At 47.4% G+C, this 22,080-nt stretch overlaps 1 long non-coding RNA gene across 1 annotated transcript in view; it reads left to right on the top strand.

The window, feature by feature from the left end:
• The window catches only part of LOC118981499 (uncharacterized), a 325,802-nt gene extending 305,521 nt beyond the window's left edge, over positions 1-20,281 (top strand). Inside the window, exon 4 of the long non-coding RNA XR_005065352.1 lies at positions 20,246-20,281. This is a non-coding gene — a long non-coding RNA (uncharacterized LOC118981499). The remainder of the gene's footprint in view (positions 1-20,245) is intronic.
• The last annotated feature ends 1,799 nt before the right edge of the window (positions 20,282-22,080 follow it).

The raw sequence follows: 22,080 nt of genomic DNA, 5'->3' as shown, positions 1-22,080 counted from the left end.
CTCCCAAGAGAAGCAAGGCTCCCCACTGAACAAGGGTCCCCTTGACCTTTGTGGGGCATCCATGGCAAGTGGACTGATGTCTCTCAGCCCCCACTGTGCTGAATGCAGTGATAAGCCCCTCCTACTGGCTACTTTGTTTAATTCTCAGAACAGGTGAAGTGGGCATTTCCATCCCCTTTAACAGACAAGGACAGGCTGAGAGGGGCTGATGAATGGCAGCCCTTCTGCGAGCTCTGCTTTTCTTGCTCTAGAGCACACACAGGTCCCTGCCCCATGCCGCCTCCGAGGGAGGTAGCAGGAAGGGGGATTCCCCCTCTTTACTGCAAACGCCCTCTTTTGAAACCTCTGCCTTCCTTCCCACCTGGCCTCCTGGGGATTTATCCATCTCCTTTTGCAGTTTGTCTGACCCTGCAGGTGAGAGACCAAGTAGCATTCTCCTCCCCCCTGTGTTATGCCTTCTGATGAGGTGTCTGATTTCGCCAAACCATTTCTGACCACACTTCAAGCTGCTCTCCCTTATGCACTGGTTTCTGCTCTCTGACAGCCTTTGCAATTGGTTGCACGGGAAAGTCAGTTTGGCTCTGGCGCAGTCAAACCATGAATTCAGGTTGAATGTGGGAAATTCCCAACTGATGCTTGAAAGCAGTTCAGTTTTCCAAACACGCTCTCTCCGAGCTGGGCTGCCCCTCCCCTTCTTTCATGTTAAAATGCCAGTTATTGGGCTTTTCAGCCATATAAAGGTTTTATATGATCTATTATATACTGCCTTAATTGCTGCTGTTTATTTATTGTGCTTGTATTTGAATTGCAGTGGAGAGCCCACAGGGGCTTGGCAAAGGGCACCTGAAGACAATGTCACAAGATTGTTTTCAGGGAGGTACAGACCTGGGTGGCAAAGTGGAGAGCTTGGGAGCAAGGATCGAAGGAAGGGACCTGGCAGTCCTGCTGACTGGTCTGGCTGGGGTAGGATTGCGACTCTGCGAGGAGTCAGGTCTCTGCATACGCACAGTAAGTGCCCCTAGAGGCAAGCCGCTGAGAATCTCCCCGGATGTTGTATAGGACTTGGAGGGTTGAATTAAATAAATAAGCTGAACTTCCTGTACTAACATAAAACTCTTGAACCATTTGCAAGCTTTGGTGGGATCCAGCTTCATACCCTGCCACTCAACCCCCACTGTGATCAGTGTCCAGGAACAGAGAGAACGTGGCATCGTCGCTTACCCCTGGTTAGCCTCACATTCTGAGTGGCCATTGACATGCAGGGCTCACCTACACTAGAACTCAGCACTTGGCGAAAGGGCTGTGCTAAGAGCATACAAGCTGGGCCACTGCAGCTCATTCATTCATCAGAGCTTTGGACACATGCCAGTCCAAAGCTCTGTACCGATGCTAGGTACTCCCTGCCCAGCCCAATCGTGGTGACAGGGTTAAGGAGTGGCTAGTAGTAGCTGCAAAGAATAAGACTCAGCATGTGTCTTCATGGAGCTTTGTCTAGTGGGGCAGGTGTGGTGAGGGTGATAGCTACACAAGCCACCAGATTACCACCACGTGGCAAGTGAGCAGAGTTCACTTCCCCTCCACTCTGCTGTGGCACTGGGTCATTACCAGATCCAACAGGTCAACGTGATCCCTGTCCTCCAAGTCATGGATTTGTTAAGAGGAAGAATGGACGACAGCTCTTTGAGGAAGAAATCACTCATCGTTCATTGTTTCAGGTGGCAGCTAGCATCTTTCTTCATCAGAGAAGACATCACGGATCTCCCCTCCCTACCTTGGGCTTTTTGGAGGAAGAAGTATTTCTGCCTTGTAGGATGAAGTCGTCAACAGAGAAACCAGGGTGGAGGGATCAGAGCAGTGGGCAGCCCTAGCAGGGGGTGAGAAGCGTGGAGAGGGCCCAGGCATGGTCTGTTCCATGCGGAGATGGAGGAAGTGGGCTGTCTGCGTGCAGAGTGGCTGGGAGCCAGACAGGCACGGGGAATCTTCAAGGGGATAAATACTGAGAGATTTCCATCCCTTTGGGACCAGTGCCAGGGAAAGAGGCCAAGATTCCAGGGAACGCAGCCAGGACAGGGTTATTATAATCCCTAGGAGGATTCATTTGCCAGCTACTAAAGAAAAAGCAAGCAGCACCCTGAAATGGAGACTAGCTATTTCGGAGCAATTAGCCATTGGTGCCTGCTGCTGTCTTTGGAGAAACTCCAGAAGCCAGCGAGGTAAGGAGTTGGACAGGAAGGTGTGTCCGCTGTGAAGGAGATGCCTCCATCCTGGGCACCTCTACCCCACGACAGCTCTCTGCAAGTGCAGCGTTAGACCTGAAGGTCCCAGGGGCTCCTGCTCCTCCAGAAGGAGGGGAGGTTCACACCCTGACCCCAGAAGGACCCTGGGCCATCACAGCTTCAACCCATGGGACTGTCCACAGCTGCCCAAGTGTATAACATCAGAGAGGTTAGACAGGGCCAGATTGTCTTCTCAGGTCAGGCATCCTCAGCCTTGGACCCAGAGGCACTTTAGAGCATTTGCCTTTGGAGGCCAGGGAATCACCAGAAGTTACTCACAAAAACAGAGAAAGGCTACAGAGGTCCTAACTCCTCCCATACTGTCACGAATGTGCTGAAAACATGTCACTCTCCAACACGGCCTCTTTAAGAAGCAACAGCAAGACCTGGATATGTTAGTGTACAATTTGCCCTCAAAATATTTTGTTTACTGCTCAACAAAGAAATAGCCACTGCCCTTTTCTATCTCTAATGCATGTTCTTGAACATTTCCAGGTTTTGGTTTTGCTGACTTCTGTGCCTTGGGATTTCTTTCTGGCATCTTGTGGCTTAGAGCTCCTAGTGAGGGCTTAAGCCCAGTTGTTGTCTTAGCCTGGGCCCCTGTATAATCCTGGGCGAGTGTGTCATGTGTCCAATTCCCCGCCTGTTTGAACGATCTTCCACGGGCTGTGGTCACTCCCTGGAAATAAATTCACTACAATAGAATGAGATTAGGTGCCACTATAGTTGAGTAAAACAGCAACAGACTTCCAACTTTGTGAAGTGAAGAGGCACGGAGGTGTGTGTTTTCTGTAGCTTGCATCTCTGTGTTGAATACAGGAAGAACCAATTAGGAGGGAGCTGTTCCACCTGCCTGCAGAAACGAGCACACTGGGGAGGGGGGGAGAAAGCTGAGATGAATAGGGTATGGAGATGAGCAAAGTCAATGTAAATGTGGGACTCCCCAGGACTCCTTAAGCAAGGATGTCTTTTGTACATTGAAAAAATAACTTCCCAATCTGTCTCATGTGCACTGACCATTCTAGGTTCTGCCTGATTTCCCATGTCGCACTGCTGACAGCCACCTCTCGAAACAGAGGTGCTGCTCAGGCACCACCCACAGCCAGGTCAGCACCTCGATGCCCTAGATCCAAGCTGAGGAGATGTGTATTGCACACTGTCCTTTCCCAGGTATCTTGTGATAGGATCTTCAGGAGGGGTTAGCATTTTACTAGCCTGCCTTTGAACTTGAATTTACCTTTTGAGGAATCACATCTCTGTGGACTTTGCTGGTACCATATGGAAGTAACAGAGAGGAAAGACCCCAACCCCAGCAATGGTCCATGGGAAGGAACCCCAGCAAGCTCTGTGCTAGATGCTGACATGGATAAGAGAGAAGAGATTACAGAATATCATAGAGGGCTTTGGATGGCTCACCCCAAAGGGCTTCATAGGAGTCCCTGCTCCAACCACTAAAGAGGGACAGCTTTCCCTGCTACTCTCCCCATCTCTGGGAGGACAGGCTGGGAGCTGAGGAGGCCTGGCAGAGGGAGACCCCAGCCCCCAGTGCGTGGCTCATGGTGGATGTTTGGCATTTCCGAGAGCCGTCCAGTCTTTCAAGACTGGATGTGGAAGGAGAAGCGGGGAAAGAAGAGGAATGACTTTGTTTCAATGCACTGTGACCTCCACAGGAAGCCCTCACTGAGCCCGTATTTCTGACTCCTAGTGGGAGAAGTAGATGGGTAGGCGATGCCATCTCCCCATCACGGACAGGTGTAGATGTCTTTACCTTCCCACTTATGGTTTCCAAGGACTCATATTTAAAAAGCCAGTATTTCCAGAATGCTCACCTTTTGGAAGGCAAGCCCAGGAAAAGGCAGTTTGAGATTAAATTTGTTTTCTCAGGACCTAACAGAGGTGAAGCGCCTTGGCCTTGGTCCAGCTCATTCCCCACACAGTACCTAGACGAATCCCCCCAAGAGGCACCCTCCCTGCACCACACAGGAGCCGTGCCGCCTCTCCTCAACACCCGAAGCCTCCAGGTGCCTCCTTGTGCTTTGTCTCCCATGTGGCCCAGTACAGGCCCCTGAGGGGGTCAACAGTTAGGTAGCACAGGAACAGGGGTAGGCAATTTCTTGGTCCTTCCCTTCCCTATTTGCTCCCCTTCTCCCACAATTCCTAGCATTCTTGTATGGGCGAAAAAGATGATAAAAGGATACCCACAGGACTTGTGGAAAGGGAGAGTAATCTTGTTTCTTTGCTTTAAAGATGGAGGAGCTCACTGCATATTCATGATCGCCAAGTCTCGCTGTGCTTCAGGTGGTATCAGCTAGTTGGCTGGAGGAGTGCTTACCTCCTTCCTGAGTCACTGCCAGTTCACCTGTGGTACATGCTCTGCCACAGTCATAATCAAAAGATGACTCTGAGTTCAGGTCATGCCTCAGTTGGTACATTACCCTGTATGCCAGCAGGGGAAAGCAGAGCTGCCAAAGCTCCCACCCCCTACCCCCACCCCCGCCCTGCCCTCCAGCCTTGGCTGTGACACAGGCTGTGCAGGGAGAAGGGTCACATGACTGAGCCGCAGGCCAGAGAGGCGGCAGGCTGGGGAGTCTGGGGACAGACGTGGGGCTCTGGTGTGCGGGTAGCAGCCCCGCTCCCCACCACCTGGGGCTCCCCGCCAGCTTTGCATCCACCCATCAGCAGGGGAACTCTGCTAATGGGAGGGGACCTGTTGGTAGGCACCGCTGAGCCCCAGCTCCCGCAGACGGGCTCTGGCAGAGCCTCCCTGACAGCCTGCAGGACCAGAGCCAGAGGGTAAAAAGGACTTTGAGAATTCGGAGCAGAGACTGGAGCTCAATAAAGAAGCCTGCAGGGCCAACGGGAAGTTGGTAGCCAACACAGGCGCAATCTGCCGGCCTCCGCAGAGAGGTGGGGGCTCTGGCTTGACCGGTGCGGGTGGCTGCGCCATCTGAACATCTTGATTTGTTGCTAATTGAGCAGCCTGGCACCCGAAAAGCCACGTGACCCCCATGCAGCAGAGACCAGAGACTCCAGTTCCCCTGGCTCACTGCGGAGCAGGAATAATCAGCTGCCTCGTGCTGCCCAGAAACTTCACTGTGCCAGGGAGAGCGGTCAGGGCAGGGCCTTGCAGCCAGGGACATCCAGGGAGCCTGGCAGCTGTCCCAAAGCTCGAGGCCCCTCTCCACAGCACAATCCCTCCAGGTGGCAGCGCCGGGGGTCTTCTGAGTCAGGACAGTGAAAACCAGACCAGCCCCATGGGTGGCTCAGTACCTACTGCTACAACTCCAGGTGCATCATCTCAGGAATGAGGAGACTGGCGTCTCAGAGAGGCTCAGTAACCAGGCAACAGCTAACAAGTAGTAAGGCTGGGTGTGACTCTATTGGTACTGGGCTCCAGAGTTTATGCCTGGCATCCTTAAAAATAGTATAATCTGAAAAGAAAGAATCTGTGCTTTGGAGATTGGCTTATTTTCACAGAGCATAACATTCCCCGGGTGCATCCGTGCTGTTTGATATGGCAGGATTTTCTTTTTTGAGGCTGAATAGTATTCCCAGATATATACGTGTGTGTGTGTGTGTGTGTGTGTGTTTCTTTATTTACTTTCCAGTTGCATTTAGGTTGCTTCCATATCTTGGCTACGTTGAATTATGCTACAGTGGACATGCCAGTGCAGATATCTCTTTGAGGTCTCAATTTCAATTTTTTGGATAAATATTTGAAGGCGAGACTCTTGGTTCCATGGGGTAGTTCTGTTTGACTCTATCTTGATGAGGCGTTGTCAAACTCATAGACGCACAGGATAGAACGGGGGTGCCAGGGAGAACGGGAGAGGCGGGATGAATTTCCGTCACGCGAGATGAAGAAGCTCCAAGGGTCTGCTGGGCCACACTCTGCCTGTAGACATCAACACTGTATTGTACATCTAAAAATCTCTCAACCTCAAACTCCCATGTTGAGTGTTCTTGCCACAACAAAAGAAGAGATGTGCAGTGACTCCATCAGTCATGACATTCATGGATTTCTTTAAAACTCTCTTATTTTGAACACAAGTAGGAAGACCTGGAGCACTGGAGTAACAGGCATCTGGTGCTCGCCTGACAGTTCACAGTCTAAACAGATCTGACATCTGTTTGGTTTCCATAACCATCTTGTGGGGCACATATTTTCTCCATATTTTAAATTTTTCATTTATGTATGTTTAGAGGGGGGAAGGGAGGAACAAAGACAGAGACAGAAGCATTGATGTGCAAGAAGAATATTGATTGATTGCCTCTCACACATCCCCAACCAGGGATGGGGCCTGCAACCCACGCATATGCCTTGACCAGGAGTCCAATCAGCAACCTTTTTGTCCTGGGAGTGGTGCCTGACCCACTGAGCCATACCAGGCAGGGCTCCATTTCTTTAACTATGCAGGTAAACTGAGGTCCAGACCACGAGGAGGCTCCCCTGGTGACTGGTGCCCACTTTGGACACCAGCTCAGTGCCCCCTCAGTCCCCAAACCTGGGCCCATTGGCAGCATCAACGTGGAGATGGAACATGATCTGATCCTGGCCTTGGCTCTGAAATTGAATCCCCTACCCCCCAGCTGCGATTTGGCAAATGCTAATGAGTCTGTTCCAACCCTAGTGCGGCTTTTTGTGGTGTCATCCTTCAAATCCACTTGTTCCATTATTAGATTAATCCTGGGATTAGGTCGTGCACTGAGGCTTTGATGTAGTGGAAGGAGCATTTACATCTCTCTCCCCTGCTCTCGCTCTTGCTGTATTAAGTGCATCTCCCTCCTTGTGGTTCTGGGGAAGGGAGGACAGGACACACGCAAGTGAGGGGAGCATGTGTGCAAGAGTGTGTGCCCTATAGGAGAGAAAGGTGGCAGAAATGGTGGGAAAGGTCTGGAGTCTCTCCCCCGCCCTCTTTTTTTTTTTTTACTGAAAGTAAAAAATCAATCCATGACCTTAAAGAAGTTTGTGAATTTCTAGCTTGGGAATCAATGGCCATTGATTTTTGTGGCTCTGCATGGGCTGTACATGTACACTATAAAGTGATGAAAGCTGTATTTTGTTGAGCTTGAAATAGGAATAAGCATGTATCATTTCTACCAGATTGCCAAGAGTGAGAAGGAAAAATCATGCTCATGCTGTGGCGGTCCCAGGCAGAGCCGGGGCCTCTGGCTGTGGGTTCCGACACCGGCTCTGATCCGGGCATCAACAGCGTGATTGCTGAGCATGGCACCCTGTCCTGTTCCTCCCATGGCTTCCTTGTAGCCCCAACTTTTTCCACACACAATCTCCCTTTCCTGAGATGGCTTTCTAGGCTTTGATGGACAGGTGCGAGTTTGTGAAATGAAAGAATGATGGGGAGCAGGACAGAGATCAGCACAGAGGGGCGATGTGAAGCTGCCAGTAAGTTACATTTGAGTGATGTATTCCACGTAAAGAATACTATGTCACACATTATGTCATTTGAGCACCATAATACCTGAGGGAGTTGGTCAGAGTATGTACCATAGTCCTCAGTTCACAAAGCAGAGAGCTGATGTCAAGAAAGCTGTGACTTGCTGGAGCTCATACGGCTGGTGCTAACACACCAGCATTACACCCAGGTCTTCCCTGCCCCGTGCCCCGCCCTGAGTCTCCTACACTAGGAGGGCTTCTCTAGTGTCCAGGGGACAAAGCAGCTGTCGTCACAAAGCCCATAGTCTAAAGGAGAACAATCTTTACGCATAGAAAAAGGTCTAGACATGTTCATACAACATTTTAAAAAAGTAATGCAATTGAATCAGTGTGGAAGAATACATGCAAATTTGGGAAAAACTGACATGGAAGAATCTAGAAGAAAAAGGTACAACCTGAAGGTGGGAGTTGGAGTCCTGCTGGGCTGAGGAGGTGGAGTCCCCAAGGGGATGTCAGCTTCGGGATTTCTCTCACTGAGCAGGCAGCTCGGGTTTGGGGGAACCACCATCACAGGTGACTTCTGGGCCCCTTGGACTCAGCCGCTCCAGGGAGACCTCTCTCCTGTGGCCCCGCCCCCGGTGACCCTGCTCCTGCCGTCATTTCTAGCTCAGCTGCTCCCACTGCTGGGTGCCCCATCCGGGAGCCCCAAGCTCCCCTCCCTTCCCCTCCACCTCTCATCAGGCATGGGCTGTTCTTTATTTCACTTCTTACCTCTTTCTTGAACCCCTGTCTTTTCTTCCTCCTGTCTACCTTCTCGTTCAGAGTCTCATAACACCCTACATAAAGTGTTGGTATCTCCTCTTTAGATATTGTATACTTTTTATTTAAAAATACTCTTTATGGTGGAGGAAGTCACTTTCTGTATTAACAGTGACTTTCCCTTGGTGTGTCTTCACATCCTTCGCCTCCTAAACACATAGGTCATAAGCCCTGGCCAGGACAATGAATAGCAGAAGTAACTGGTGTGGGGAAATAGCCAGCCTGCTTACCTGGGATCGGTGCAGCATTTCCCACACCTTGGCACAGTCTGTTGGAAGGAACACCCTAAAAAAGACAACGAAGTTTTCTAGCAACCTGGTCACAGAGGGAGCTTAAAAGAGAAATTAAGGTGAGTTACAAAACGATGTCTCTCTTACATGCCTGAATTTGTGGATTGTAATTTGCAAACTCTAGCCCCATGTATTGCTGATAAATTTGAGAGACTTTCAAAAGTCATGTTAAAACAAAAGAATGCTTCATGCTTCTCCCTACAGTGTTCCCTCCATCCCACCTGCCAGAATGATCTAGCTGCAATGTACATTCAGTTGTTTTGTCTGTGAATTTAAAACCCAGGGAGCTTTTGCATCCCTGTAAGATCAGGTCTAAATGTCTTCATAGGGTTTTCTGTAATCCCTACCCCCTTCACCCACCTCTTTGGGATCTGCCCTCACTGCCACCTGCCTCTGAAAATGTACTCCAGTCATGCTAAGTGCTTACGAACATCAGTATGACACTTCATGCCTGAACACCTTCAGTTGTGTGGTTCTCTCAGGCAACATATCTCCTCCACCAGTGCTCTTAGCACCTGGATCATCTCCACAAAACCCTGAAACTCTTCTCTGCAGATGTCACTTTCTCTGGAAAGCCTTTTCTGACTCCCTGGGCTGGTGAGTTCATGCCTTACACCATGACAGTCATCTTTAAATCCCCAGCTCTGTGAGAGGACTTGGCACACATAATCAAGGTCAAGGTCAAGGTTGCTGGACTGGAGAGGTATCCTCAGGTGGGAGAGCAGCTTTCAGGAGAAACCTGCTTGCTTTCTTAGATTTCTATCTCAGGGAGGGTAGAGAGGGGGTGGACTTGAACTTGAGGCCCTTGGTGGGTAAGTGGGTATCCACAAGACTTTCAGCACTGAAAACAAATACTGGTAGCTTAAAATATTATGTTAAATATAAGATGAAGTAGTAATATTTTAACCATAGTGACTTCCGATGTGAAAGGTCAGAATAAAATTTTATTTATTTCCTTGAGCCTCCTAGGTGCTTCTTTTCACCTAAGCTTAATTAGGCCAGGCTTCTAAAACCCTGGAGATAGAGTGACAAGCTTCCCCACCACTTCTGCACCCTGAAAGGGCAGCAAGCTCCAGAGAAAGGAGAGGGAGGAATCTGCAGACTTGTATCGGGATTAGAATTGTCCTTGCTCCACCAGCTTTGTCCCTATTCTCTCCCTTAGCTCTTGTGTTGTCACTGGCACTTAGACATGTGGGTGGGAGGTCTTTAATGGGAAAATCTTGGTCTGATAATAATTAGGGATTGTGCCCATCACCTCTTGTTCCTCACTGCATTCGCTTTATTTTGAGGGATAGGTTGTGGCTGGTTGGACATGGGAGCTGAGCCCTGACAGCACAGAAGAGAGGTGAAGGGGTCTCAGTTGGAACTCGGGCCTCGGTTGGGGCCGATGCCCCAGACAGAAGTGAAATCAGCTTTTCAAGCTCTCAAAGTCAAGTCCACAGGCGGAATCAGCAATCAGCGCTTGCAACTCCGCAGCCAGAAGCCAGGCTTCCTTCGCACTGACATTTTATTCTAAGCATCTTGCTCAGACACCTTTCTTTTTACTTTTGTAGGTGCATGGATCTTTGTGGGTAATGTGCAGGGTTCATATACACACACGCATGCACATATATGGAGACAGAATCAAGAAACAGGAAACAGCTGTTTCCTTTGTTCTCTCACCCAGGTTTGCAGCTGTTTGGGCTGGAAGTGAGCATCACCTGGAGGATGCCTGTTCAGACAGTGCAGAGCTTCAGGGACCACCTGTGTGCACAGAGAGGGAGAAGAGACTGGGGAGGAGGGGTGGTGCCTGGTCATCCTGCAATTGCCGATTCTTAATCAGGGCAGCCCTTTATACAGCTGGTTTATCAGTATGAAAAACCACCCTGAAAGGTCCCTGGGAATACTTGCTGAGAACAGGCCCCAAGCCACACCCCCCCACGCCCATTCCCGCCCTGGGTCAGGAAACAGTCACCTCTGGGCTGGGGGTGGGAGGTAGTGAGAGAATGGAGGGAGGAAATAGCTGGGGCAAATCAAAAAACGCAGAGTGAATGGAAGGGGTGAGCCAGCCAGGTGTCAGTGTTTCTTGCTTAATTTTGTGGAGAATAAAATTTGCTCAAAGATACGATAGAGAAAAATAGCCTGGGAGCCTGAGTGAGCCAACTTCTTACAAACAGGTCACTTTAATCATGAGGGGAAAGCAGCTGGGAGAATTATCAGGGGTTAATCTCTGCGCAGTCCGCAATCCCCTGGGTGCATATCTCTGCTTGGGGGAATTCCTTTTCGTCTGTACTGTGGTAGGGGGGCGGGGTGTCGGACGGTAGTGAGAGAGAGGAGATCGAAGGAGTATTTACTGAGCTGGCCAAGAGTTGTTCAACCCTGGCACTGTCAACATTTTGGTCCAATAATGCTCTGATATAGAAGGCTGTCCTATGCATTTTCGGACGTTGAGCAGTGTCCCTGTTCTCTACCCACTAGATGCCAGTAGCCCCTCCCCCACAACCGCTGTGCTCCCCCAAAGTGTCTCCAGACATCCCCAAATATCCTGTGGGAACAAAAAGCCCCCCTGGTTGAGAAGCCCTGAGCCAAACTCTGTGCTGGCGCCTTACACGTATCATCTCAAGTAATTCTACGCACAGACAGGACTTTCTCCCTTCATTTGACGGACAAGAAACCGGCCTGGAACGAGGTCCCAAATCTCTCTGACTGCAAGGCCTGGAGTCCTTTTGTCACACACCAGGCTCCCACTGGGATGGAGTCTATTCCACATTCCTGACAAAGGAACAGTCCCTAAGTGTGGTGAAGCTTGGAGAGGCCTTATAGTAATGCCTTCTGTGATCCAGCTTGACCTTCAGTGTGACGTTGCAAAGACTTCTGGGAGACTTCCCTTCCCTCTCAACTCTTCCTAACTTTAGCCACCACGCAGACTCCACCACTGAGAGTCTATCCTGTAGCTTAAGTTACACCTTAGTTTGCTGGGAGAAAGGTAGGAGGTGGAAGAGGAGAAACACATAAGGAATAATATATTAAGCCACTTCACATCTCAGTATGAATAAATTCGTCAGACTCAAATTCACTCGATAGGAAGTACCTTTCTCAACCAGCTCCCATTTCATTAGAATAGACCTCAACTAGGGAACTTTGTAGGCAAAAGCAAAGGAATATCCCTTCCGCCAGATATTGGAAATGTTATTTTAAAAATTGCATGCATTGGTTAGGTTTCCAGATCAGTTCACTATTTTAGTGTTTGCAGTAATACTGTTATCATGGTATAATTAGCCCTACTATTGATACGCTGTGTGGTTCATTCTCAGCTGAGGAAACCACTCATAGGAATGAAAATACTTCTAAATGCTTATCTTTAACATTTATTGCTATTTTTTCTACTTAGGACCTTATTTATTCTTACCTGAATTTTCTAGTGGTCCTTAAAGAGGTCTCCCTGTCTTCAGTCTTCACCCTGCTCATTTATCTGGTCTCTACCCTCTATAGCTTCATGTAACTGATATTGCAATATTAAAAATCTGTTCATGCCTCTCCTCTTTCAATGCTCCTTCTCAAACCTCAGCATAGATTTTAAATTCCTTGGCATGACTCACAAGACTTTTCTTAATATGAGTTAGACCTACTCTTTGACACTCCCACACTAAGCTTATATTTCAATCACACAGGACTAGTGGAAAGTCTCCAAATGCTATTGGTTTTCTCATTTCTCTGTAAACCTTTGCACCTACTGTACATTTTGCCTGAAATATCCTTCCCATTTTTATCCAGCTGACTAACTTCTTGTCCTTGAAGACATATCCCAAGGATCCCTTCTTTCTAGAAATCTGCTTAACTCCTTCCGCCATTGTCCACTCTGTTTGCATTCCTCAGTGCCTCATGCATTCCACGGTGATATTGTATGTCACACCATATGGATGTTACCTGGTTATTTCTCTGTCTCCGTCACCAGCCCATGAGTATCTCAAGGGCAGGGAATACATCTTTGTCATCAGTTCATCCTCAGTGAGTAGCACAATGCCTCACATAGTGGAGATGGAAGAAATCCTCAATAAATGTTTGTAAGATGGTTGGCTGGCTGTATCCATTCATCACTGGTGGTTCAACTCAATCATTCACCTTCTCTTTTTGACACTCTACTTATATAATATTCAAGCCTTAAAATCTATCAGAAACCCTATCAACCAGATCTTCAGAATGTAGTAAACCATTTAGGGAAGAGGGTAGATCAGTTAGTTTTTATTATTCTTCTGTGTAGTATTGAGTGACTGAACCCTCCATGTTCAATCTCTTCCATCACTCAAATAAATGTTTAAAAGCCAGAGGCAGTGAAGTTGGAAAACAAAGCAGATGTCAGGATCAAAGCCAAGAAAGTTTCTTCTTCCTTTGGTGGACTGGAAATTCCCCTCTGACATGCTTATTGTTCATTGTTCACAGTGCACTTTATAGGTTCAGGATGTTTAAGAATCATTGATACCGGGTCTGGGCCAGCCCAAGTGGCCTTCATGGCCCTCATGGGCCTCTTGTCTCCTTAGCAACACCAAGATGGTTCATTCCATGCAGTAAGGGCTCTCTCTGTAGCTGGGTCTACTACCCGACTCAGTGTGCTCTCCGGCTTGAGAGCTAGAAAGACTGAGAAACCTGCTTAGGTCGTCTTCCTTCAAGATGGGACGTGGTAAAATTTCAACCTGTGCTGAGCTGAGTGTTCTACACAGAACCTCTTTATTTATTGATTTATTTGCCCCACCCACCCACCTTTCCTCGCAGCTGCGAATACCCTTGCATAGCAAGTGTGGATTGTAAAAGCAGTAAGAAATGTGTTAGGAACAGAAGGTTTGGAGTCCTGCTCAGCTGTCGATGACTGAGGAGTGGTGTTGGCGGTGCCCCGGCATTAGCTAGTGTTGACCTGGAGAAGCAGTGCAGCATCCCTGCCCAAGACCTTCACTCCCTGGGCTCTGCTTCCACTGAGGGTTACCTGGGGCGCTGCTGGTCTTTGGAGGGGAAGTGAGCTATGCAATAGAGTCCCAGGAGAAATCACATGCCTTGTGTTATCTGAAGAAGGAAAAAGTGTTTTTCTTTCTTGACTTCCACAGATTTATTTGTCAACCAAATGTGGTCCCAGCTTGGCTATCCAAATGGTCAAGTTGTGGAGGAAATTAATGAAAACTTTGTAATAGTATACACAAATCTGATATGCAGACTATTGGTAATGAGTTGAGTTAATAAAAAAAAAAACAAGTAACTGACCCTGGCTGGGTGGCTCAGTTGGTTGGAACATTGTCTTGTACACCAAAAAATTGAGGGTTTGAATCCCAGCTGAGGCACTAGGCTGAGGGTTCAATCTCTGTTCAGGGAGGCAACTGATTGATATTTTTCTCTCACATCAGTCTTTCTCTCTCTCTGTCTCTCACTCTCTCTGTAAAATCAATAAAAAAAACATATCCTCTGGTGAGGATTTAAAAAAAAAGAACAGTAAGTGAATTTAGGACCTCCTTTCCCACCCACCCTAGGAGAAAAAGGGCAGGGTAATTTCTACCCAGTGGAGGAAGACGAGGCTCTCCCTGAGAGGAAGTCATAGGTGACGTGTTCGAGTTACAGAGGTAAGGGTGTGTATTCTGAGATGGAAGCTTTCCCAGAGAGAGGCGAGAGGAGAGCCCCTTTCCCTGGCACGCCCCAGGTGTGAGACCTGTGCTCTCCACACAGACTGCATAAAAGAATGTAGCTAAGCCCGCACATAGCAGAATGCTCAAGAGATGGATGGCAGATGACAAGGACAAGGGCCAGTGCTGGGCAGTGGTATCCACAGATGGCTGAAGCAATAGGAAAAACAGAGATTGGACCATCATTTGATCCCATGGAGGATAAAAGGGAGAATGCAGAAAATTACTGAGACTCATAGCTGGCAGCTTGCAGCAAATTAAGTCTGATTTTGAAAAATAAAGAGACATTTATTGGACTCTGGTAGCATATCAGCAACACATTTCGGGAGAGGCCAGGAACTTTATAGACACTTGGGAATAAAAATAACCAAATTGGTGATTAAGCTCAATGCTATACCAGCCATTCATTTCTGTCCTCGAAAAACTTGCACTCTGAGAAATTCTGATAGTCTGTGGTTTCATGGGAGTTTAGGATTAGTTGGTGCTTTCTAGTACCTCCCACTGGGAAAAAAGAGAGTAGAGAAGGTAAGTTGGGAACAAGCATATTTTCAGTCCATTTTAAATTTTTGCTCTGAAGCCACTTTTAAGCATGACTATTCAATGTAAATGTCTAATTTTCAAATCCATAGCCTACTGCTATAGCTGCAAATGCTCCCCCTGGAGTAGAGGACAGCCTTGCGTTTCAGTCTGCACTCTGTGACTGGCACTTGCAGGACCCTGGAGAAGTCCCTTGGACCTGTAATCTTCCAGTGTTCCCATCTGAGAGCACAGTTCTGAGCAGCACCTACCTCACCGTGCTGTTGATTAAAAACATGGTGGAATTTCCATCTTATCAGAAGAGATAGGCTATCTACAAAGAAATAAATATTCTGCTGTCAAGTAATAAAGGGGGCTGTGAAATAAAGGCAGGGCAAGGGGGCATTTGCCCACAGGATGGTGGTTATATCAGGTGGGTTGGCCAGAAAGATGGTATTTGACCAGGGATTGGGTGGGGCCACGGGGAGGGAATGAGCTGATGTACAGAAATCACACTACCTTTCAGATTGGATCAAAACCTTCCATAATTTTGTTGCTGTGTTATTCAGAAATACAGAGACGGATTCAGGACAAAGTTTCCACTCAAGAGCACTGAGGTTGGTTGGCAGAGACCTCAACTCTCTTTCTTGTGTCTGAGTCTCTGAGCCTGCAAGGCTCTGGCAGTGATGAGAGGTAGGGAATTTTCTATCTTGGAAGAAGCCTTAACTATCCAGACACTGCCCTTGAAAGATTGGTAAGGCAGACATGAAAGATGAAATGTAAAAGAAACAAAGGGATACATGCAGGGTAGATAGAGAGCTCGTGGGGGTGTAAGGTGAGGGGTATGGAGAGGGAGGGAGAAAGAGGGAGAGAGAGAGAGAGAGAAGAAAGGGAACATAACAACATAAATGAGTACCCATGTAGAAATGAGAGATACTTGATAAGGTTTTTTAAAAATATAGGATGCATTTTGAATTAATGGGTTCCAGTGGATTCTCAGTGGAGTTCTGAGCCCTGAGTTTCTTGCATTAGCTGGCCTGTATAAGGAACTGGCTCCCAGAAAGGCACGGCCATTTGTTCTCAGTCCTGTTGCTCCCCACCCTCCCACCGCTCTGATGTCAACTCTGACATTTTCCATCGGGCAATTTATACACTATCACCTGCCGGCCTTCCCATAGAGCTCGTGCTTGTTTGATCTCATACAAACTCCCCTCTCTGGTCTGTTGATGAAATAATAAATCTGGGGACCTTTGAAGATGGTGCACTGTAGGAGAGCACAAATGAAAATCTTTTCTTGATACTTAAGCATTCTGAATGCCGAGTCCCCAGTCTGATGGGGGTCTACATTGTGCTCTTCCTTTTAAACACTTTTAGACAAATCCATCAAGCATGAGTCCCTAAAAGCCTGTAATTTTCCGGACAATATGGGACATTTCACATTGGTAATGGAAGATTCTTGTAAAGTCACCTGATCCTGTGCTCAGCTATCTATTTATTTGACTTAAATTGTTTTAAGTACTTGATAGTTTCTGATGTGATAGCAGGAATCTCACATGATTTCACTTTAAGACATGGACTCGACATTTAAAAAACTTAAAGTCCTAAATAGCAAGCTCATTTAGGATATTAATATTTCTAAAACACTTCTGAGTATCTCCTAGCATTATATGGAAAACTTCAGGGATTCAGTTGGTTGCTGAATGCATTTAAGGGTCTTTAATCTGGAATTCTCAGTCTCCCCCAGGGGCTTTGCTGTCCATCTCCAACTTCTCTCCCATAAAACCCTCTCCTCTGACACACTGCTGGGCACTCCCAACGCAGCTCCTGCTATTTATGCCCTACTCATTCTTGAGCACTTTGAATCCCACTTCTTTTACGGATGCACCTCGTTGCTCATTGTTTTCAAGTGACTTTATATTTTAGAGCAGTTTGACAGAGAGTCCCCATATTCTCCCTGCCTCCCCACACTTACAGCCTCCCCTACTATTAACACCCCCACCAGAGGGTACGTTGGTTATGGTACCTTCAATAACACGTCGTTATCACCTGTATCCATGGTTTATATGTTAGGACTCACTCTTAGTGTTGTTCATTTTGTTGGACAAATACAAACTGACCAATCTACCATTATAGTGTCTTACAAAGTAGTGTCACTGCCCTGAGAATCCTCTGTGTCCCACCCCACCCTCCCTACCCCTCGAAACCATTGGCCTTTTTACTGTCTCCACAGTGTTACCTTTTCCAGAATGTCATAAAGTTGGAATCATACAGTCTGTAGCCTTTTCAAATTGGCTTCTCTCACTTCGCAATATGCAGTAAGGTTTCTCTATGCCTTTTCATGACTCAATGAGTCATTTCTTTTTAGTGCTGAGTAAGAGTCCATTGTCTGGATGTGCCATACCTTCTGCTCTTTTCAAAATTCTGGTAGCTCTTAATGTCTAGACCTGCTTGCTCTGTCTGATGCATGAGCCACTAGGTAGATACAATTTAAATAGTTTGGCTATTTAAATTTCAAGTAATTAAAATTAAGTAAAACTAAAAACGCAGTGCTTCAGTCACCTTAGGCATATTCCTATTGCTCCATGACCACACATGAGTAGTGGTCCTGCTATCAGACAGCCCAGATACGCAACCTTTGCAGTCGTCACAGGAAGTTCCCACCGACGGCACTGTCCCAGATGGCTGTTTTGGTCCCTGCACGTGCCAGTGTGTGGAGGCTCTGCCACAGTTAGATACCTTGCTGAATTAATATACATTAACCAATACAGTTCTGTTAATAGCGTGGTGAGAGCGGTGCTATTACTACTCTCATTTTACAAAGGGAAAAACGGAAGGTCTAAACGCTTAAGTGAAACATCAAAAGTCACACAATTGCCAGCAAGGCCCGGACTGGAGCCAAGTGTCCTGGATCAGGACTCTGCTCCTCACAGCCCATCCCCTGCCTGTCACTGGCTCTGTGAGGGCTCTGCCTCAGGGATTTATTCACTTCCAGTCAAACTTTACATCCTCACTGAAACAAGCCTGCACATTGTGTCTCCCCATACTCTCATTTCAAAGACAAGAAAACTGAGGTTTCAAAACATGAATAACTTGCCTGCAGTCACAGAAGTAAAGTTAACTGGTGAAACAGAAACGGGAAGCCCCCACCTCCTCCCTGGCAGCCTGGCCAGCCTCGGGCAGGCCCTGGGTTTTAGGGTGCAGGGGTGTGGCCCACTCTTGGAGCCCACAGCAGTCAGCACAGACTTTGAAATAGAAGATGCGTAGCGTAAAGGGGTAGGCAAAAGTGGGTTTACAGTTGTCCATGTGGAAAAATACAAATAAATACGTAATAATGCAAGGGTAAACTCTGTGTTTTGTGTACTCACAACTATAAACCTACTTTTGCCCACCCCTGGATATTTTTCATTTGATGGAAACTAAAGGTGTAAATCTATACTTCCCGAGGAGGGTAGAGAGCAAAGGCATTGGTCAAATTTCCTCCCCTAAGGAGTGGGGGAAGGTTTGGAAGACAAGACCGCCTTTCATGTGCCTTCCTATGATTTGGCTTCTTCTGAGAAGGACAAGTTGCAGCTGTGAGGTGGTGACAAAGAACAAGGTGGCTGGCAGTCAGGAGCAATCAGTCATTCATTCAACAACATCCAACAGATATTTACTGAGCACCCACCATGTGCCAAACACTGTGACAGGACTGGGGTCCAGATGCAAGAAAGGCTGAACTAAGAACAAGATTTGCAAATTCAAAGCTAGAGCCAGGAGATGGAGATGGCGTTGGGAGCAGCAGCCAAGCCTTCTCAGGATGGGAGGGAGGAGACAGAGCAAGATATTGTTTTTTGCAGAGACAAACCCTGTGGCTCATGAAGTGGCCTCCTCAGAGGTTCCCTGGTAAATGCTAAGAGCGAGATCAATTTCTGACTTTTTTCTCTGTGTAGGAGAAGCATCCTGACCTGGGTGGAGGTGCCTCTAGCTATAGAACCAACTGTGGCTTCATATTTACAGCTGGAATTTACACTCAGCTCTGACCTTCCAGCCCCCTCAGCAGCCAAGGTCCCCTTCAAATGCACATCTGAGCTCGGTCTGATTTTCAGCACTCCCTGGGGGAAGGAGAGCCAGAAAAGGGTTGGAAGGATAGTAGGAGAGGGAGGAAGAGGCTGGCTTCAGGTTACGGGAGAGAGTCACTGGGTCACAGCTACTGAGAGAACAGACCACCCCCAGTCTGCAGATAAGGCCCAGGTGAGTCGGGAGGGGGAGTAGTAGCACAGCCATTGTCTAGAAGTCTTTTACAAACTCTGTATGGCCTTGTGCCCATGGCACAGGAGCCTCCCCCGCAACAGCTCAGGAGCAGCCAGAGGACAAGGCTGCTGGCTGCAGCCCTCAGCTGAGCACCAGGCCAGCTTGCCGCTCGTCATGGGCCAGGCCTCTCCTGTACCAAGTGCCCCTGCTGCAGCTTCTGTGCAGGCAAGGGAGCCCCACTGCCTGTCCTGCCAGTAGAAATGTGACAGCTGCTGGCTCCTCCCTTCCCCTCCTGCTCGGTCCAGCCCTGAGCTCGCTAACCATTTGTCCTGCCTTTTCTGCATAGGCATGCAATGCCTTTGCTCTCTACCCTCCTTTGTGATTGTGTCCACTCAGCCCTCTCTTCCACCCCCTTACCTAGCCACCATCTTACACCACACCCTTGTTTCTAACTACCTGGTGCCTGGTCTGAGGACAGAGTTTCAAATCATGTTGGTTGAAGCAGGAAGGGTGTGTGTATTGCCCTCTAACTTGTCTCCTTGTTTGCTATTCTTGTTGTGCTTCCGTCTATTCTCAGATGCAGGGTGACTAGACTGACCCTTTTAAACATTACTTACATCATGTCATTTCTAACTCAGAACTCCCTAATGGCTGCCATTCATTCTGAGAGTAGAAGCCAAGCTCCCTTCAAGGGACAACAAAGCTTTACATGACCTGACCCCTAGCCTATCACTCTCCCTCTTGTTCACTTGTCTGCAGCCACGCTGGCTTTCTCCCTGCCCCTCCAACATGCCAGCATACCCTGGCCAAGGGCTTTGCTCTTTGTCTTCCCTCTCTTTCTTTCCCTGGACACCACATTGCTCACTCCTCTGCATCCTTCGGTGTAGACCAGCCAGGCTGAGTAGAGAGTTTGCAAGGAGATAAGATGAGAAAGACATCCAAAGTCACCTTGTCAAAGAGACCACCCCTGACCGCTCCACACTCTAACAATCTAAAGCCTTTTCTTCTCCCTTTGATTTTGCTTTTCTCCTGAGCACATATCAGACATGGCTGAATCCAGGGCTTCATTTACTTTAGAAATCTCTCCTCCCATCTCTTTGCTCTTTCCCTCCCTGTTTTAGTTCCTCCCCACTTTGCAGTGTTGGCCAAAATGCTATCAGCCCCTCAGGGATTTAGCCTCCAATTGGAAAAGTAAGTGTGAAAACCATGATTCATTTTCTTTTAAAGTATATTTTATTGATTATGCTGTTATAATTGTCCCATTTTTTCTCCCCTTTCTCTCCTTCCACCCTGTACCCACCCTCCCACCAGCATTTCCCAACTTAGTTCATGTCCATGGGTTGTACATACAAGTTCTTTGGCTCTTCCATTTCCTATACTATTGTTAACCTCCCCCTCTCTATTTTGTGCCTACCATTTATGCTTCTTATTCCATGTACCCTTTCCCCTGTTCTTCTCCCATGCTCTCCCTACTGATAACCCTCCATGTGATCTCCATTTCTATGAATCTGTTCCTGTTCTAGTTGTTTGCTTGGTTTGTCTTGTTTTTGTTTTTTAGGTTCAGTTATTGATTGTCATGAGTTTGTTGTCATTTTACTGTACATAGTTTTGATCTTTTTTTCTTAGCTAAGTCCCTTAAAACACTTCATATAATAAGGGCTTGATGATGATGAACTCCTTGAACTTGATCTTATCTGGGAAGCACTTTATCTGCCCTTCCATTCTAATGGATAGCTTTGCTGGATAGAGTAATCTTGGATGTAGGTCCTTGCCTTTCATGACTATGAATGCTTCTTCCCAGCCCCTTCTTACTTGCAAGTTTTCTTTTGAGAAATCAGCTGATAGTCTTATGGGAATTCCTTTGTGGGACTTTCTTCTTTTCTCTTGCTGCTTTTAAGATTCTCTCCTAACCTTTAATCTTGGGCAATCTAATTATGATGTGTCTTGTTGTGTTCCTCCTTGGGTCCGATAGCTTCGGGATTCTTCCTGGGCTTCCTGGAAGCCTATTTCTTTTGCCAGATTGGGGGCATTTGTCTTCATTATTTTTTCAAATACGTTTTCAATTTCTTGCTCTTCTTCTCCTTATGATTTGGATTTTGGAACATTTAAAGTTGTCCTGGAGGTTCCTAAGCCTTTCCTCATTGTTTTGAATTCTTGTTTCTTCATTCTGTTCTGGTTGAACATTTATTTCTTCCTTCTGGTCCAAATCATTGATTTGAGTCCTGGTTTCCCTCCCTTCACTGTTGGTTTCCTGTGTATTTTTCTTTATTTCACTTTGCATAGACTATACTTCTTTCTCTATTTTTGTGACCATACTCAATTTTTTTCTGTAAGCATCCTGATTACTGCTATTTTGAACTCTGCAACTGATAGGTTGTCTACCTCCTTGTTGCTTAGTTCTTTTTTTGGAGTTTTGTTCTGTTTTTTTTTTTTTTTTCATTTGTTCTTTGGGCACACCTGTTATGTTGTAAGGGGTGGGGCCTTAGATATTCACCAGGGTAGGGCAACCCACTTCCTGCATTGTGACACTGTGTTGGGGGGAGGGGTCTGAGAAGAAAAAATGTCACTTGCTCGGCTCGTGCCCCACTCTTAGTCACTTCCCTCACCACCCACAAGCAAATTGGGCCCTTCTGGTGCTGATTTCTGGGTCGGTGGGCTTGTGTATGCTCCAGAACCTGTTGAACTCTAGAAAGCCAGTGGACTTTCCTGTAAGGCTTGGAGTTTCTCCAGCTTCTGTAACCCCCACAGATTTTTATAGCCAGAGGTTTTGAGGCTTTAGTTTCCCATGCTGGAAACCCTGGGTTGTGCAGTCTGTCTTGCTCCCCAGTTGTTCTTCCCAGTTTGTCTCCATTTGAATGTGGGGCCCTTTGGTTTGCCAGCCACTGCCTTGTTTTAGTCCTCTCCACCCCAGC

Source organism: Sturnira hondurensis, unplaced genomic scaffold, assembly GCF_014824575.4.
Source record: "Sturnira hondurensis isolate 20B ecotype Veracruz unplaced genomic scaffold, ASM1482457v3 Scaffold0024152, whole genome shotgun sequence".
Lineage (NCBI taxonomy): Eukaryota > Metazoa > Chordata > Mammalia > Chiroptera > Phyllostomidae > Sturnira > Sturnira hondurensis.
This window is presented reverse-complemented; position numbering and strand designations above follow the sequence as displayed.